Below are 18736 nucleotides of genomic sequence, written 5' to 3'. Positions count from 1 at the left end.
GAAAACCCAACCCAACAGTTTTTGATATTGACCTCAATTCTTGATATTTAAAACCCCTCTCTCCCAGCAGTCATGGTGTCCACTGGACTGACCCGTGATGAAGTGTCCTTCTCCTGTGATCAGTGCCGTCTGTTCTGGAACCAGAACCCAGACACTTCAGAGACAACTGAGCAGACCACCTCCTGCTCCTCCTAGGTGCTGGAAAACAGTATAGTGACAGCAAAGAGTTATTATCCCTGATCATGCAAAGGCTGTTACCACAATAGTTTATTCAGGTTTTGGCTTTCGGTCAGTAGAAGACAATGTGAAGAGTGAGTGCGAGACATTAATATTCCAGGTTAAAAAAAAAAAAACTGTAAAATAAAAATTACTATATTAGCTGGGCATGGTAGCTTACACCTGTAACCCCAGCACTTTGGGAGGCTGAGGCAGGCAGATCATGAGGTCAGGAGTTCAAGACCAGCCAGACCAATATGGTGAAACCCCGTCTCCACTAAAAATACAAAAATTTAGCCAGGTGTGGTGGCATGTGCCTGTAATCCCACCTGCTCAGGGGCTGAGGCAAGTTCTTGCTCGACCCCAGGAGGTGGAGGTTGCAGTGAGCTGAGATCACACCACTGCACTCCAGCCTGGGTGACAGAGTGAGACTCCATCTCAAAAAGAAAAAAAAATACTATCTCATTGAATGGAAATGTCCTATAGTGCATTGAACCTTTAGCCAGAGAAAGTCTTTAGGGAAGGCCTGGATAGCCAGCAAAGCTTTGGACCTACAGACTCTGATGTCAGGCAGAAAAGAAGGCTCATGGAATTCTTCCCTGAGCTGGTCTAAGAGTCTCTGACGGCCAACCCTCCCACCGTCCCCAGGTCACGAGCCGGGAGGAATTCTGACAGAGCACACCTTAGTCAATAGTCTTTGTAAGCAAAAAAGAAACTGCTTTTTTACTTTAATGTTTGGTAATTATAAAATAAAAATATACTAATGACCCAAGGAAATCTTAAAGAGAAGAATATATTCACATCGAATGCTTTTTTGTGTGTGTATTTCTTTCTAGTCATTGTTCAGGTGTATTCATAATTGTATAGTCAGAGTAATGGAATAATACACTATTTCGTATCCTTTTTCCTGTCTTTATTTTAAGTCATTACTCTTAGGACAAAACCCAGGAATTATTTTATTGGGTCAACAAGTATGAGCATGTTGCTAAATTTCCACTAAGAAACTCCACTTAGTGTATTGCTAAGTTTCCACTAAGAAACTCCACTTAGCATGTTGCTAAGTTTCCACTAAGAAACTCCACTTAGCATGTTACTAAGTTTCCACTAAGAAACTCCACTTAGCATATTGCTGAGTTTCCACTACCAGAAGGGCCATTATCAGTGGAACCACATCCTCCCTAAATAATTTTAAATTTTAAGTCCTATTTTTAAAAAGTGAAAGTTTATTCTTAATTTTTTAAGAATTTACATGTAAAAATTCTTAAAAGGACAAAAATACTTTTCCAGACTTGTTTGGTAATTGTACAGCCTTCTGTACAAATTATTTATCACATCCTTTCCCTATTTGCCTACTGAGATTTTGATATTTTTCTTACCGGTTGAAATGAGCATTCTATATTCATACCGGCTTTTTCAGATTGTTGTAATGGTTCTCCCAGTCTGTTATTTTTTCTTATTTCTTTTAGTGTTAGTTATAAAACGTTGATGTAGTTAAATCTGTTGAACATTTCATTGACTTTTGTCTTTTACTTTTACATCCTCTCCCTTGGGTGGTTCTGGTGAACACCCTGGTCCCCGCCCGGGTCAGGGCACCCCCGCTATCTTCCTCTTCACTTCCTTGCTACACCTGCTGGGCTGGGCCCTTTCCTTATCCTTTGGCCAAGGTTGTCCAATTTAGAGAATAAAATGATAAGATAGTCAGTTATATTTGGATGTCAGATAAATAGCAAATAACTTTTAGAATAAGCATGCCCCTGGAATATTTGAGACATACACTAAAAAAAAAAAAAAAAAAAAAAAAAAAAGATTTTTTTTTTTTTTTGCTTACTGGCATTCAAATGTCACTAGGTGTCCTGTATTTTATCTGGCAACTCTATCATTGGGTCCCATCTTGCACCGAGTCTAATGAAGTCTTTCCGGGAGCGTATTCAACATGACTTCCCAATCCCCCAGTGGGCAAGTGGTTTGCGCAGGACACAGCGGAGAGGCTCCTGAGTGCTTCGCCCGCCCCACCGCGCACACCAGGCCTGGGTCTACCGTGGCGCTGTGGAGACGAGGGCCTCCCTGGTGCATTCTGCAGTTTTAGCATCTGTGGAGTCAGCTCAGGCTGCCGTAATGAAGCACTGTAGACTGGGTGTCTCAAACAGACATTCGTTCTCTCCAGGATTCTGCAGGCTGGAAGTCCGAGATCAAGATGGCGACAGGGTGGGTTTCCCTCGAGGCCTCTCTCCTGGTTTGTAGATGGCTGTCTTCCCCCTGTGTCTTCACAGGATCTTCCCTCTCTACCTCTCTCCAGATTTCCTCTTAGTGGATCCACCCCAATGGTCTAATTTAACTTTAGTTCCCTCTTTGAATGCCTTGTCTACAAATACAGTCACATAGGAGGTATTGAGCTTAGGACTTCGACACGTGAGTTTGGAGGGGACGCTCTTCAGCCCATGGCAGTGTGTTCCACTCCTGCAGTTATCGGTCCCCTTGTTCTCCCACTTGACAGCACTGTGTGTCTGCGGCCTCTGGGATCCCACTTTCCCCTCTGCGATTGGAGCTGCACACACGACCCTGATGGTTCTTCGGACATCCTGACTTCACCAAGACCTTCTCCCCCAGGCTCGACTCCAGCTATCCTTGGTGGAGCTTCCATGGGTGGGGACCTGTCCACTGTGGACAGATTACCCAACAGTGGCCAACACCCTTTTGCACTTCCAAATTGAACCAGTGCCTGGAAACTTCTGCTCCACTGCCTCAGCCTACCAGGCCTGCCTGATCCCACCCGCTGTCTGAATCACTCTAGAATTGGCCTCTTGGCCTTTGGTTCCTGGGTCCTGGACCCCTGGCTGTCTTCCCCAGGCTCTGCCCACACACAGGCCACTCACCTCCACAGTGTCTGATGCCCCCGCCTTCTCCTCCTCCTCTGCAGGCCTGCTTTTCCTGGAACCAGGAGGACTCCCACCCAGGTCCACTCAAGTTGTGACACTGCTTGGCTTACTGTAAGCTTTTCTGTTTTTTAGTTTTATAAATAGTTTGATTTACTCCATCTAGATCTTACTTTGTCAGATGACCTATGGTGTGGTTTTAACTCATCGTGATATACTTCTGCGTTTTACAAATCATTATAAGGACATATGTCATTTATTAAATATCTATTTCCTTCTCCATGACTTTCCTGATGCCTGTTCAATAACATATAGCATTCCCTACCTGTAATCCATGCTGTAAGGAGGTCATAGCCTCTAGCCACATGTGGCTATTAAATATGTGGACAGTACAAATTTCAAAACTTAGTACAAAAAAAGAATGTAAAGTATTGTGTTAATATTAAATACTTTTTTCAAGGCCTGGCGCTATGGCTTACAACTGTAAATCCCAGCACTTTGGGAGGCCAAGGTGGAAAGATTGCTTGAGCTCAGGAGTTTGAGACCAGCCTGGGTCTGGCAAAACTTTGACTCTACCAAAAATACAAAAATTAGCTGGGTGTGGTGGTGTGTGCCTGTGGACCCAGCTACTCGAGAGGCTAAAGTGGGAGGATCATTTGAGCTTGAGAAGTCAAGGCTGCAGTGAGCTGTGATTGCACCACTGCACTCCAGCGTGGGTGACAGAGTGAGACCTTGTCTCAAAAAATAAATAATTTGAAATGTTGAAATGATATCATTTTGATATATTAGGTTAAATCAAACATATTATTAAAATTAGTTTCACCTATTTATTTTTGCTGTTGTTAAATGCAGCTACTAGAAAATGTCAAGTTCCACACGTGACTGTCTGTATTTCTGTATGTGATTGTCTTTAGCTCAAGGTTTCTGCATTGCATTCCTTTAGTCTCTCTCTGTCATATTTTAAGCCAATATTCTAATGTTTTAATGAATGTTCTTCTTAAAATATATTTTTTAATATCTGCTGGGACTGCAAACTTCTTCCCTCTTACTTTTATTTTTCACACAGTCCTTTTGGAAGTCTATGTCAACTGTTCTTTCAGTTAAATTTCAAAATTGTTTTTGCCAAATTCATAAAAAGTCTGTTTGGACTATTCATCTGTGCATCTAGAAATAGTTTTCTTTTCTCAAATGGATGTCTTTTATGACTTCCTATAAACCTTGGAGGTTTTATTTATATTCTGCACATTTTCTCAAAATCACTTCTATGTTTATAACATTTTTGATACTATTGTGAATAAGATCAATACTCAGGTGCTATTGGTTTTTCCATATTTGTCTTTTAAAGTCACTTAAGCTGCTTTGAAGTAATTGTGTATTTTCCATTGTTATTATCTGTGAAGAGTATTTTTCTCCTTTTACTGTATGCATTCATTTTATTTGGTTTCCTCTATAGTTATAATGTTACAATGACCAAGGACCCCAAACCTTAATAAATAATTATGGTGGTAGTGGACATTGGTCCTGAAAACAATTTGCTAATATTGCTTTTTGGAATATTTACTCTTAAACTTGGCAATGCTTTTTCTTGGCTTTGACTGCCTTCAAGGACACCCATTAGAGAGGCATTTTCCCTTTCCAAGTAAAATAAGCAGCCTAGAAAACAGAATTTCCTTCTGGCCTTTTGCAACCCACCCACTATAAAAATAAAACAAAACCATTATGTTTTTGGTTTTGAAGCATATTTTCGTAGGGTGACATGCCAGATTACAGATAATCCATAATGCATTGCAAAAATGTCAGTGGATAGAAGAGCAGTTAGGTCTTCTTTTCTCTGGAATCGGGCTCAAGAAATGTGAGCTACGGTCAAGCTTTGTGTTAGGGTTAGATTCAGAGGTAAGGTTAAGCCTAGGAAAACCTGGTTTCAAAGCACTCTGGTATTGCATTTCAATTTTAAAACTCTCTTAAAAACAAAACCACAAACACACTTTTAAATAGCTCTTGAATTAAAGATGAAGTTAAATTGATATTACGAATGCCTTAGAAATTAAGGATGATGAGAGACTTACATATCCAAGCCCGTTAGATGCAGATTTGGAGAAAAACATGGCCTTAAATTCTTGTATTAGAAATCATAAACAAATGGAAAATAAACTAAGCTATCAAAAAAATTAAATAAAATCCCATGTAACAAATTTTTAAAGTTACTAAGTCCTCAGAATATCATTTAGAGGTGTCTTATGTTTTGCATCAACAGATAAAGCTACTAGGATACTTTTTAGAGAAAATGGCAGGCTTAGAATTTTCATAGGATAAGCTACAGGAGCAAGCAGGTATCTCTAGCTCTTACACAAAGACAAAAGATGGAAATATTGTTGAGTTTGCCATTAGCCAGCACTGACGTGACTCCTGGCTCCTCTAGACAGAGGGACTGCTGACCCTGCATGTGCAGGGCTGGGGGTAGCTGGATACTGTCCAGTTCCTGGGTCTTGGGAAAGTACATCCTGGTTGTGCCTGGAGCTGGAGCAGACAAAACTGGGTGACGAGAAGCATCTTCCTTGTCTTCAAGGCTTTGTCTGATGAAGATCCAGTGTGGAATCTTTGGCTTAGTCTGGGATTTCTGGGCTATGAAAGTTCTGGATGTTTCCATCCTGAGAAGCATGCTCAGCGTGGCTTGTCACAGACACTGTACACTCGAAACTGACAAGATATTTTCAGATGCAGCCTCCCTTAAGGGATTGTCCCTGGGATGGCATTCTGCTCAATAAAATAGTGCCCCCTCTTCCTTGGCTAAGGGTCTCTAGGAGCTGATATAGTGGAAGGGACATCTTGATAGGGACTGATTCCAGGAAGATTCTTCTTCTCCCAGCACTCCACATCATTCTTGCCATTCATTAAACTGCCCTCCAAGATCCAGCCCCCAGCCCAAGTGGATCTCTTTTTTTTTTTACATGGTAGCTCCAGCAGGGTGGGGGCCCCCCTCAGGGACTGGTGGATGGATGCACGGGAGCTCTGGGAATGGGGATTTGGGCGTGTGAAATGCTGAAATTGAGCTAGGAGAGATTGGTTTGCTGGAGATAATGGCTGTGAAAGGTAAAGGGAGGAGGGAGGATGGGCTGGGAGGGGCCATCACACAGCGGTGGATCTGACAGAGCCCCCGCCTCCCCAAGAGTAAGCTTGGGGTGAAGCTTTCTTGTTCAAAGACTCCCGTGTCAGGTGGAGGTGGCCAGGAAGTCTTGCTCAGTCACCAGCTGAAGCCACCCCAAGAACAATATTATCTTAGTTTCAAAGTTGAGGCTGATTTATGAGCTCTCATCTTCATCTGGAGGCTGTTGGCTAACCACACTCCTCACAGCGTGAAAGGGAATCTGAGTCTCCCACACACCTCTGTGCCTGCCACACCCAATGTGGACTATTGATTACCTCTCTGTAGTCTTGTCAGACACAGATAATATCTTGCTTCTACCGTCATCAAGCTGAGCTAATCCACAGTTCTAGTAGGAAGATTACTAACCTCTTAGCACACTATCTATACTGGGATCCGGTTCCATTTTGAAACAAGAAGCCCTATCTCTTGCCCCTTTTTGACTCACAACTTAGTGGGGTGATGCTATGGGAAGACCCCTCTTTGGGAAGACCCCTCTTTCTGACCTCTGGGGCATCCTAGCTGTGTGGGGCCTTCAAGCAGGGTAAAAGCTGTTTCACGGAAGTCTGGGTTTCCTCACCCATTGGGAGTTAAGATTTAATTATCTTTAGAGTAAACCTCCTTCCACTACACTAGGCTGGGAAGAAGTGATAATGCGTTATCTCTTCTGCTAAGCCCTTTTTAAACAGGGGCATCATTCAGCTGATCTGAGACAAGATAAAAGAGGGACCCTTTGAAAATGGTAATGAATCCAAACAAGAATTCTTGGATGAATCATTTCTGCTCTGGTTTATATTAGCTACGCAATTAAAGGGTTTACACAAGGGGACCCTCAAAGGAGAATTCTTTAACCACATGAAAGGCGGCAAGGTCGACTCCTAAGAGAAGGCATTCCTGAGCTTTTCTTGGCTATTTTTCCCAGACCTTGGAAAAGGCCTGTGCTTTTCAAAGAAGAGGTCACTTGGAGGGAAGACAATCAGAGGCAGGCTGCAGGGGACGGTCCTTCCCAAAGCAAACGGCTTCCTCCCTTTCCCAGTCCTTGAAGCTCAAATCTGCCTTTCACAGAGCAGAGGGAATGGGGAGCCAGACGGTCATTCTGAGAGGACTACAGTGAGAAACGATGACCCAGGGTGTTACTGGTGGCGAATCCATGTGGTCTGGAGCAACCTCAATTCTTGCCTCCTCAGAAGAAGGAATTTGACTAAAGGGGCATAAGGCAGAAGGAGAGACTGAGTCAAGTTTTAGAGCAGGAGTGAACGTTTATTAGAAAGCTTAAGAGCAGGAAGGAAAGGGAGGAAAGTACTCTTGCAAGAGGGCCAAGCGGGTGACTTGAGAAGTCAAGTGCACAGCTGATCTTTGACTTGGGGTTTTATATGTTGGCATGCTTCTGGGGTCTTGCATCCCTTCTCCCCTGATTCTTCCCTTGGGGTGTGCTGTCCACATGCACAGTGGCCTGCCAGCACTTGGGAGGGAGCATGCACAGTGTGTTTACTGGAGTTGTGCACATGCTCACTTGAGACGCTCTTCCCTTACCAGTCGAATGTCCCTGGAAGGTCATAGACCTGTTAAACTCCACCATTTTGCCTCTGAAGTAGCATGCTTGAGCCCACTCACCCAGCTCTTGAGATATTATCAAGAAGCTACTGATCACCAGTTTCAGGTGTGTTCATCTGTTAGGAGACTGTCTTTCCTTGGCATCGGCTGTGATCAATTATTATTTTAGAGAGACAGCATAGCAACCGCCTATCCATCACCTGATGGTTGCCCGACATTCGTGGTGTGTGTGTGTGGAGGGCAGTCCTCTCCTGCCCTGCTCATGCCTAACTCCCCACTGCCACAGGGAAACTCCCCAGGTCTCCCTGTCCTCTGGGACCAGGTAAGACTTCCAATTCCAAACATGGTGGCAGGAGCTTGCTTACTCCAGCCGGGTTCCAGGCACAGCCTCAGAAGGAGGGAAAGATGTCCCCTACCACCCAAGCTGGGGGCACTCCAAGACAGTCCTTCTGCACCCTAGCCCTGCCGCTAAGTCCTGCACCTGCTGCTTCCACCTCTAAGATGTTCTCATCTCACATGGACCCTGAAGGGCTGGGGTAGGACCATGGAGAGGAGCAAGATCCAGAGACCCTCAAGGTCAAGTCTACCCTTTTCATGTTTCTCCTCTGGGATTTCATACAGTGCCCAGCACAAAGTAGGTGTCCAGTGTATCTTAAAAGGATCCGTAGAAGGTTCTCGAAGAAGAAAAAGGTTCTTTTATGATCCTCCTCTTCTTAAAGTGACGAACTCCAAATTCATGCTGTAACAAGCCTGAAATCAAACAACCGTGTCTCCTTATTCTTTTGCACACTGAAGAGGTGAAATGAACTGCAGGGTGGCCTCCCAGGACCCACCATCCCAACCTCCTGTGTCAATTCAGCAGCCGTGGAGTTTGGGGGAGAGCAACTCCATCCCCAGTTCCTTGACTGGACAAGCCTATTCCTGGTACAGTGGATAGGGCAGGTCAATTAGGCCTTGGCCAATCAGAGCCTGCCTTTCTCCGGGCTAGGGGGTTGGTTCAGGAGTGTTGCAATTGGCTTAAAGCTTACGGAGGTGAATGAGGACGCATGTAGACTTGGTGACTGCTGCCATCTTCCAGTTGTGGGTGTCGGAGGTGGCAAATATGGAGAGATGGGCAGGGCTGAGAAAATGGCAAGGAAATAGAGCCAGAGTTAAGACCAAATATTGCCTAAATATCACACCCATCTCTGTTTTCTTTTTTTTTTTTTTTTAGCTGCCGTGATAAATAAACCAGTTTGAGTCACTTGGTCTAATACTGAGACCACGAACATATTGATCACAGAGTGTGTTAGGTAGGCATGTTGTTGACTGAAGTGTAAGTAAGGTGCTCACCTTAAATGCATGTGCCAACATCAGCATCTTCAGAACAGTCTCTTTCCCTTTGGGACATCGAGGTAACTGACAGTCAAACAAGTCATATTTGGAGTCAGTTTACAACCAGCCTCCTTCCAGTTCTCCTTGGCACTTTCCAGTTCACAAAGGACAATTATAGCTTCACGCCTTTTTGGTTTTTCTGAGACTGAGACAGGATCTCACTCTGTCACCCGGGCTAGAGTACAGTGGTGAGATCACCCCTCCCTGCAACCTGGGCTCACCTCAGCCTCCCAAGTGGCTGGTACCACAGGTGCATGCCACCACACCTCACTGATTTTTGTATTTTGTGTAGATGGGGTTTTGCCCTATCTCCTAGACTGGAATGCTCTTAAGAGGAGAACTGAGCAGTGAAGATCCCATCCTGGACTTTGCAGACTTGCTGTGCCTTTGAATGCTTCTCTCATGGTCAGAGCCTGCACTGGAAAAGATGGCATTTGGGACAACACACCTGGCTGCCGCCCCAGGAAGAAAGTAGTGAACACTGGAGGACTGTCAGCCCTGTCGGTTTCTGGAAATGTGCCCTGAGTTTAAGTTCTGGTTTCAGAATATCAGGAGCAAAATTACTAAGTAGGCCTCCTCCTAGAACAGGAACCTCTTCCCACCGTGGGCTGGTGGCTCTGACATATCACAGAGCCTGCTCTGATGAAGGCAGCAGGAATGACCTCAAAACAAGCAAAACCAAAGAAAACTGTTTGACAACGGAAGTAATAGAGGCTCATTTTAGAAACATAGACATAAAGAAGAAAAGAAGAATCTTCCATAACCCACAGATTATAACTACTTACATACCTTCCAGGGTTTATTTCTCTTTTCTAAAAAACAAATGTTTGAGTGGAATTTACCTGTAAAAAAGATACAGGTCCTAAGAGCACAGCTTGGCTTGATCAATTTTCACAAGTTGAATGCACCTGTGCAATTAGCACCAGGCTCAACACACAGCCCCAGCAGCACCCTGGAAGCCTTTCCAGGCCTCCTTATTGTCACCCCCTCCCTCCCCAGGGGTAGCTGCTATCACTGTAGCTTTGGTCTGAACTATATATAAATGCAATCATGCCACATTATGTTTCTGAGACTCACCCACACCCTGGCAAGCCATTGCAGTTTGTTTATTCTCAATGTTATACAAGTAGCAGTCCCCAAGCTTTTTGGCACCAGAGACCAGTCTCATGGAAGATGATTTTTCCTTAGACCAGGTGGGGATGGTTTCGGGATGATTCAAGCACATTACATTTATTGTGCACTTTATTTCTATTATTGTTGCATTATAATATATAATGAAATAATTATATAACTCACCATAATGTAGAATCAGTGGGAACCCTGAGCTTGTTTTCCCCCATCTAGAACGTCCCATCTGGTGGGGGTGGGGTAGAGATGGAAGACAGTGACAGATTATCAGGCATTAGATTCTCGTAAGAAGCTTGCAACCTGGATTCTTTGCATGCTTAGTTCACGATAGGGTTCATGCAACTATGAGAATCTAATCCTGCCACAGATCTGACAGGGGGCAGAGCTCAGGTGGTAACGCTCACTTGCCCACTGCTCACCTCCTGCTGTGCAGCCCTGTTCCTTACAGACCATGGACTGGTACCACACAACTATTTGACCATAGCTACAAAAGCTGATTACAGGTGTAATTACAAATTACATCACTATTACATAGTTTACAAAGAGGTTAAATTGGACTTACAGGTCCACATGACTGGGGAAGCCTCACGATCATGGCGGAAGGCAAGGAGGAGCAAGGCACATCTTACATGGAGGGCAACAGGCAAAGAGAGAACTTGTGCAGGGAGACTCTCATTTTTCAAAACCATCAGATCTTGTGAGACTTATTTACTATCATGAGAACAGCTGGGAATTACAAATTACATAGTTATGTAGTTACAAATTACTTAGCTAATTATGCCTGTAATCAACTTTTGTAGCTATGGCCAAATAGTTTTCCCAAGTGGTTGCACCAATTTACACTCCCACTAATAGTACATGACCCTGCTGGCAGCTCAATCTGCATTCTTATTGACTGCATTAGTCCATTTTCATTCTGCTGATAAAGACATACCCAAGACTGGGCAATTTACAAAAAAAAAGAGGTTTAATTGGACTCACAGTTCCACATGACTGGGGAAGCCTCACAATCATGGTGGAAGGCAAGGAGGAGCAAGTAACATCTTACATGGAGGGCAGCAGGCAAAGAGAGAGCTTGTGCAGGGAGACTCTCATTTTTCAAAACCATCAGATCTTGTGAGACTTATTCACTATCACAGAACAGCACAGAAAGACCTGCCCCCATGATTCAATTACCTCGCACCAGGTCCCTCCCACAACACATGAGAATTCAAGATGAGATCTGGGTGGGGACACAGCCAAACCATATCATCAACACTTTTATTTTTCCCCATCTTTTTCATTTTAGCCATTCTTTCAAGTGTGTTAGACTTTTGGATAGCCTCATTTGTGAAATGTCTCTTCGAATCTTTGCCCATTTCTTCTACTAGGTTTTTCATCTCTTTATTGATCTGTAGTTGTTTTTAATATATTAGAAATATGTATTGCAAATCTCTTCTTCTACTCTGGAAGTGGCTTGCATTTCTAGTCATTTCAGACTGTTTTAATGCTATCTTATTTCTTTCTTTATGATTCAGCACTCTTTGTGTCCTGCTAGAAGTCTATTTCATATTCATTAAAATGTAATTTTTTCTACAGTCTTCATTATTTTTCCTTTAACATTTAAATTTATAATAAATCTGGATGTGATTTTTATATGGTGCATTTTTCTCCCCAAGATATCCAGTTGTCTCAACATCTTTCTAGACTTTTGCTAAAAATATTTATGTACTATGTTATGAATATATATGCATGTTTACTTATTAAGAAATATTAAATTCATATAGAATATTTTAATATTTCATTTAAAATTAATATTGACTAATTGTCAGTGAAATCCACCAAAACATTATTCTTAGTATCTGCATTATATTCCATTTTATGGAATTGAGCAATCCAAATGCTATTAGACATTCAACTTGTTGCCAGATTTTCGCACATAAGAAACCGTCCCAACTACTCGGGAGGCTGAGGTGGGAGAACTGCTTGAACACAGGAGGTGGAGGTTGCAGTGAGCTGAAATCATGCCCTTGCACTCCAGCCTGGGCAATAAGAGTAAAACTCTATCTCAAAAAAAAAAAAAAAAAAAAAAAAGAAAAGAAAAGAAAAAGAAAAAAAGAAACCATTGTAAAAAGCTAGGTATAAATATTTCAATGAGTGTACCCAGGATAGATTCCTAGAAGAATTGATCCAAATGAACATTATAAGGCCTCTGATCATAATTGCCAAATTGCTTTCTGGGAGGTTTGTTAAAACATAGAATTTTATAAAAACTGAGACTACTTTTCTTTCCCCATGTCACCACGGTTACTAACATTGATGATTATCATTAAAATCTTTAAACAATTATATAGAAAATAAATTACATGTTGATGTGGAATTCGGTTTTCTTTCAAAATCAAATTGGAACTCTATGTTAACCATTTTTATTTCATCTGCAGAGTATAGTCTGTTTATTCATTACCTTTTACATTAAACACATTACTGTTCTTTTTATTGCTTTGTCTGAGCTTTATATAAAAGGTAGATACCAGTCATGTTTAATATAGATTATTTCCAAACATATTGACTGTCTTTAAAGGTTGCCAATTTATATAGGAGTTTCATATTTTTATGTAGCTGAGCCTCTTGATCTTCATTTTATTATTTCTTCTATTACTTTTAATCTTAAGTAGCTTGGATCAAGTATTGACTTCTATGGAACATTTTTACATTTCATTCCTTTTTCTATCTGAACTTATTCTGCTACTTTGACGTAAGATATGGATGAATCTAAATTACATCTTCTCCCCATCCCCAGACACCTAACTAGTTTTCCCAGCAGCTATTAGTATTTCCCAGTAGCCCAGCAATGCTGTGAATAACCATGTATTCTTAGCTGGTGCTGCTCCTAAGAATTCCTCTTAGGTGCAGAACCAACATGGGGAGATTCCCCTGAGAATTGTCAAGTAGAAGATAAGCCATTGGAGCCCAGCTCAACCCTGCAACATAGGCCCCAGAGAAGGCAAGAGCCGCTCCACCATTCCAATGAAGGAATCTACTGCTTTTGAAGAAAGTTAGGGAGAATGAGGAAAAAGTGGTGGTCATGGCGGGTTGGGGGTGGTAAAGAGGAAGAAGGGAAGAGCCAGAGACATGAAAAGATGCTGGAGAAGCAGAGGTGTCAGTGAAGCTTGCTGGTGTTGGGGCAGTTAACGTGGACAGCGTGGATCAATGTCTGCAGGTGGTCCACAGTTGTTACTGCAATTCCTTATATTTTGGCTATGAAAACCCCTTCTGTCACACTTCTGTTCCCCCAGACTCCAGACTGTGCTCAAAAGGACTTTGCCTGAGTTTGCTTGTGTTTTGTGAGGCTCCGAGAAGTGCAGCATTCACATGTGTGCTGTGTGCACATGGAGCAGAAGCCGGGATGCGGGGGCTGCAGAGTTGTCCTTTGGGCTTGCAGGGACCTTGGGCAGGGCTCAGGGCTGTCACAGGCCAGGAACTTCAGCATGAGGTGGAGCTAAGCCTGGCTCACATCCGGATTCATTTTGCTGGCCTCGCTGCTTTGCCATTCATTTTGGTTTCTTCCTTTATCACCAGGGCTGATATTCTGAGTTCATGTTACTTCTATTGGAAGTCTAAATCTTGAAGCTTCTTGTATTAGAAATGCAGTCAGTTCTCCCTCTCTCTCTCTCTCATTTTACCATCTTCATCATTTTTAGGTGCACATTTTAGTGTCATTAAGAGCATTTACATTTTTGTGCAACCACACCACCCAATATCCAGAAATTTTTCATTTTCCCAAACTGAGACTCTGCACCCGTTAAACACTAACTCCCCATTTGCCCCTCTCCCCAGCCCCTTGAAACCACCATTCTACTTAGTATCTCTATGAATTTGACTACTCTAGGGACCTCATATAAGTGGAATCCCACAATATTCTTATTTTTGTGACTGGATTATTTCATTTGGCATAATGTCCTCAAGGTTTATCCATGTTGCATTATGTGTCAGAATTTCATTGATTTATTGATTTATTTATTTATTTACAGATATATATTTATTTGTTAAGACGGAGTCTTGCTCCATCTCCCAGGCTGGAGTGCGGTGGCACAACCTCGGCTCACTGCAACCTCCGCCTCCCAGGTTCAAGTGATTCTCCTGCCTCAGCCTCCCAAGCAGCGGGGAATACAGGCGTGCACCACCATGCCAAGCTAATTTTTGTATTTTTAGTAAAGATGGGATTTCACCATATTGGCCAGGCTGGTCTCGAGCTCCTGACCTCAGATGATCTTCCTGACTCGGCCTCCCAGAGTACTGGGATTTCAGGCATGAACCACTGCACCTGGCTTCATTCCTTTCCATTTTAAGACTTCATAATATTCCATCGTGTGGAGAGACCCCATGTCGTCCATCCATTCATCCATCCAGGGACACGTGGGTTGCTTCAGCTTTTCTCTGTTATAAATAAGACCGCTCTTTGTATCCTTAAAATCAAAACTGCAGCCCACACTGGGGGGCTCGTGGGGAGAAAACCACATGGCACTCCATAGTGTGGGGTCTGTCCCGTGACTCTCAAGCCCTTGGGTCTCCTTGAAAAAGATGGACCTAGTCCCAGCGTGGGGGTCATTATGGAAGGGCACCATGACACAAGGGAATGCCGTGACATGATATAGCCCCTATATCCCACCAGCACAGGAGGAGGGGAGAGGAGCCTGACCTGCTCTGCCCTCCTGCCTTAGAGCCATACCCCGGCCTGGGTGAGCCCTTACCTAATCCTTTCACTCAGTTACTTCCAGAAATATGAGGGCCCAGCTGACCCAGTCCCTCTCTTTGTATCTTGATTTTCTTTTTTCAGTGGGCTCCAAAGAGAGAGAACTTTCCTAAAACACAGAACAGTGGTGGTAGGAGAGACGGCCCACAGCACACCCGAGCCAGGTGGCTTCCTTTGTCTCGGGTGCTTTCAGTGGAAGGGGGCCCACCTTGTGTTTTATGAACATGGAATCCTCTAAGATCGTGGGCGTTAGCCTCTGAGATATAGAGCTTATTATACATGAGTCCTTCATTATTCTGGGTATATCAGACACAAATATGAATAAGAATCCTTGCCCTGGAGGAAATGACCGTGCACCACGGTCACCACGTGACCACATGGTGCACCACGGGAAACTCGTACACTGAAATGATCAGTGCACATTGTGATAAAACCCCAGAGGGAGTCACAGATAGCTTTGCACATGGTACAGCTTGGACCTTTTACCTGTAGTTTCAGAAAAGGGTATGACAAGGAACGTCACCTTAACAACCAGCCTCGTTTTCAAGATGAGCGCAAGAGGCCCAAGGAGACAAATTGATTATCTAAAAGCATAAGCCGAGTCGTGGCAGACCCAGGGCCAGCATGCAGGCCCCACTCCAAGTCTAGTCTCACCTGAACTAGGTGGCCCACTTCTGGGCTCCAGCTCAAAGGTGGTCTTGGGCTTGCTGGGTTTTGAAAAGAGAGGCTGAGCTGTGGAATTTCAGTTAGAAATCCCATTCTTCCTCTATCTCATTCCCTGCTGAAATGACACACTGTTTTCGGCTCATGCTTCCTGACGCATGTGAATTTTCTCTCATATCCTGCGGGACAATAGCTGGAGTGTGGCTGCAAGATTACCACATGGTCAGTTTCCATAAACAACATCCATCAGCCTTGCTCCATCCTGCCATGTGGGGTTAGCACCAGCTGACCCTAGGGAAATTTGCTTATCAATCTGGGCTTGTAACATTCAACAGACAGGACTGTAGTTACATTCAGACGTGTTCTTGCTCCGTGGGAATGTGCTGTGTTTTCTCACTGTGCCTGTGTCCTGTCTGAGGCTTTCTGATGGACAGATGTGCTTCTACCTGCCTGGTATCCATTCCCACTTCTCCTAGTAATAGGACCTTGATGTTCCTTTAAGGACCCACCATCTCCCATTTCCACCACCACTCTGAATGCATCCAACATCCAAAACCTGGGAACGGGGCCCAGACCAGACCAATTAGATTCTCTTGGACATTTGAACATCAAACCGGGTGGTTCAAGGTCAGAAATTGGCTGGGGCTTGTTTACTGTGAGAACGGAGCCCTGAAGAGACCACCTGGCTACACATTAGTTCTTGCAACCAGAGCCCCTCCAGCTGCTTGGCTTTTAGCTGTCTTTCTATTTCGTGATATATTCCATATTTTTTTCCTATATAATACTGTTTTGCTTCAGTTAGCCAGAGTCTATGTCTGTTGTTTGCAACTACAGAACCCTGACTGACCCCTGTTGAAAATGAGTAGGCAGATGAAGGGCTCCAGATGAGGGTCAACCAGGAAGGAGCGAAGGGAGAAGTTAAAGGGAGAGGAGTCGGCAATGGTGATGAAACCTCGGTCCAATGCCAGTGAGACAGAAGAGCTCTCAAAGAAATAAAGAGGAGGTAGACAGGAGGGAACGGTTGTATGGCTTGCAAATGGAACTCTGTCAAGGGATGGAGAGATTGAGTTATCAGTGGAAAGATTCCTGGAGATGAGGGGTCGTGGAAATATGAGACCCAGGAATCAAGGGCTCTGCTATGCTGCAGTTTGAAATCACTAAGGAAGATGCTGGGAGAGGAAAATGGTGACCCAGAAAGTGGAACTGTGGGAATTTGCCCAAAGTGGGCCCTTGGCAGTCCTCATACAGTTATCACATGTGGAATAGATTAGGACATCTTTGAACTCACTTTCTCCAAAGGGTTTACTCTCCTGCGCTTGAGTCCACATGGATGAGATTGCCCAGGGTACGTGTCCAACTGGGAATATACATGACCACAAGTACCAAGGGCAGATGCGTGCTCTGACTATGAGGGTACTTTTTGGCACAGAGTCCCTCATGACCTCTCTGCTCCTCCCAGGATGAGGTAGGCCAGGCAGGCACATGCAAAGCCCTCACCGACTCATTTCCTCCCCCATATCCCCAGGGCTGAGCTATAGCTCGCTACAAGGCAATTTGGCTTTATAATGAATGAAGTTCGTATCCCAAGTGACAAGGCCTTTCCTAGCCCTGCTCTCTGGTGAAGTGTCCAAGGTTCTAAACCCTAACATCCATCCTTTCTTTCCTGCTTCCTGCCATGGGCCCTTTTCCCACAGCTGGGTTGGAAACTGTCCAGGCTCCCCAGGCACCCTGGGCAGGCTGGAGCTCCTCTTGCTTTGGTTAATCCCCTGCCAAGGAATGACCCTGACCCAGACCTTCAGCCTGGGGCTCTGTTCCTCCATGGGCAATACCTCTTTACTCTGTTCTGCTGCTACCTAAAGTATGTGAAATGGGATTTTCCAACAATTATTTTAAAAGTAGTCCAGGAGAAATGCCAGTGAACCAAAAGTGTAGTTAAACTTGCAGGAGAAATGGGCTTCTATCCATTTCTGGGTCATCGACCCCTTTGCAATACTATGGAAGCTGTGAACACACAAAAAAATCCCACAAATTGTTGCCCACAATTTCAGGGGGTTCCTGAAACCTCCTAATGGCACACATTGACTGTATCCAAGGTTCAGAGCCATCTTCAGACCCATGAAGTCCCCCACCCTGTCCCCAGGGTCTCAAATGTATCCCAGCTCTCCTGCAGGAGGTGGCCAGAGTGTGCACCCACGTGCCGGGCCCCGGAGTGTGCACCTGTGTGCTGGACTCTAGAGTATGCACCTGTGTGCTGGGCTCTGGAGTGTGCACCTGTGTGCTGGGCTCTGGAGTGTGCACCTGTGTGCTGGGCTCTGGAGTGTGCACCTGTGTGCTGGGCCCCAGAGTGTGCACCCATGTGCTGGGCTCCAGAGGCTGCCCCCGGATCCCTGGGTCTTTAATGTTGCAGTGAAAGAGACTGAGGACCCTAGAGAGCTGTGAGTGTCACCCGGGAATCATAGCATGGAGAGGGTTTGTTAGGAGCCCGCCTGCCAGCATCACGTCTCTGCTGGCTCCTAATGGGGCTGCCAGTCACCCCTACAACCAGGAGATGGCTTGAGGTCAAGTCTGGGTCTTCCAGGGACACAAGCCAGTGACCCATCTTCCACTCATCTCTCTGTTGCAGAACCCAACATTTCTCACTGGAGCCAGGGCCCTGTAGTCCCCACTGAGCCATCCAGCCCCTACCTGCTTACTCCCAGCCTCACGACCCCAGCACATCCTACGCTCACACCTCTGTGCTTTTCTCTTCATAACCCAGCATAACAATCAGCATGTTGAATTCTTACCCGCAGGACTTCTGTTCATACCTGTTCAGCTCCCATACCATCCCCTTCCCCAGCCCACACCAAGCAGGCAGGGGGTAGAGCCAGCTAGAGGAACCTGGGAGTGACTTCTGGCTCTTTCCTCTCTGCCCCACCCCCCTTTCCAGCTTATCCTGCACACAGCTGCCTCATGATATTGTACAGTGCAAATCAAGACATGCCACTCTGGCTCAAAACCTTCCCCTGGCCACACCCCCACTCTGCCACCACTACCCAGTTAATGTCTGAATAC

The 18736-nt window shown here is 44.6% G+C and overlaps 1 long non-coding RNA gene across 4 annotated transcripts in view; it reads left to right on the top strand.

Annotated features, from left to right (window-relative positions):
* LOC119625268 (uncharacterized) overlaps positions 1-18736 on the top strand; it is a 174031-nt gene that overhangs the window by 123187 nt on the left and 32108 nt on the right. For 2 of the 4 annotated variants that reach the window (XR_012094337.1, XR_012094338.1), the window contains exon 4: positions 3134-3203. The exons of the other annotated variants lie outside the window; for them this stretch is intronic. This is a non-coding gene — a long non-coding RNA (uncharacterized lncRNA). The remainder of the gene's footprint in view (positions 1-3133; positions 3204-18736) is intronic. 4 annotated transcript variants of the gene reach the window in all.

Source organism: Chlorocebus sabaeus, chromosome 10, assembly GCF_047675955.1.
Source record: "Chlorocebus sabaeus isolate Y175 chromosome 10, mChlSab1.0.hap1, whole genome shotgun sequence".
In the NCBI taxonomy this organism is placed as follows: domain Eukaryota; kingdom Metazoa; phylum Chordata; class Mammalia; order Primates; family Cercopithecidae; genus Chlorocebus; species Chlorocebus sabaeus.
The sequence above is the reverse complement of the archived record's forward strand: the minus strand, read 5'-3'. Positions and strand labels throughout refer to the sequence as shown.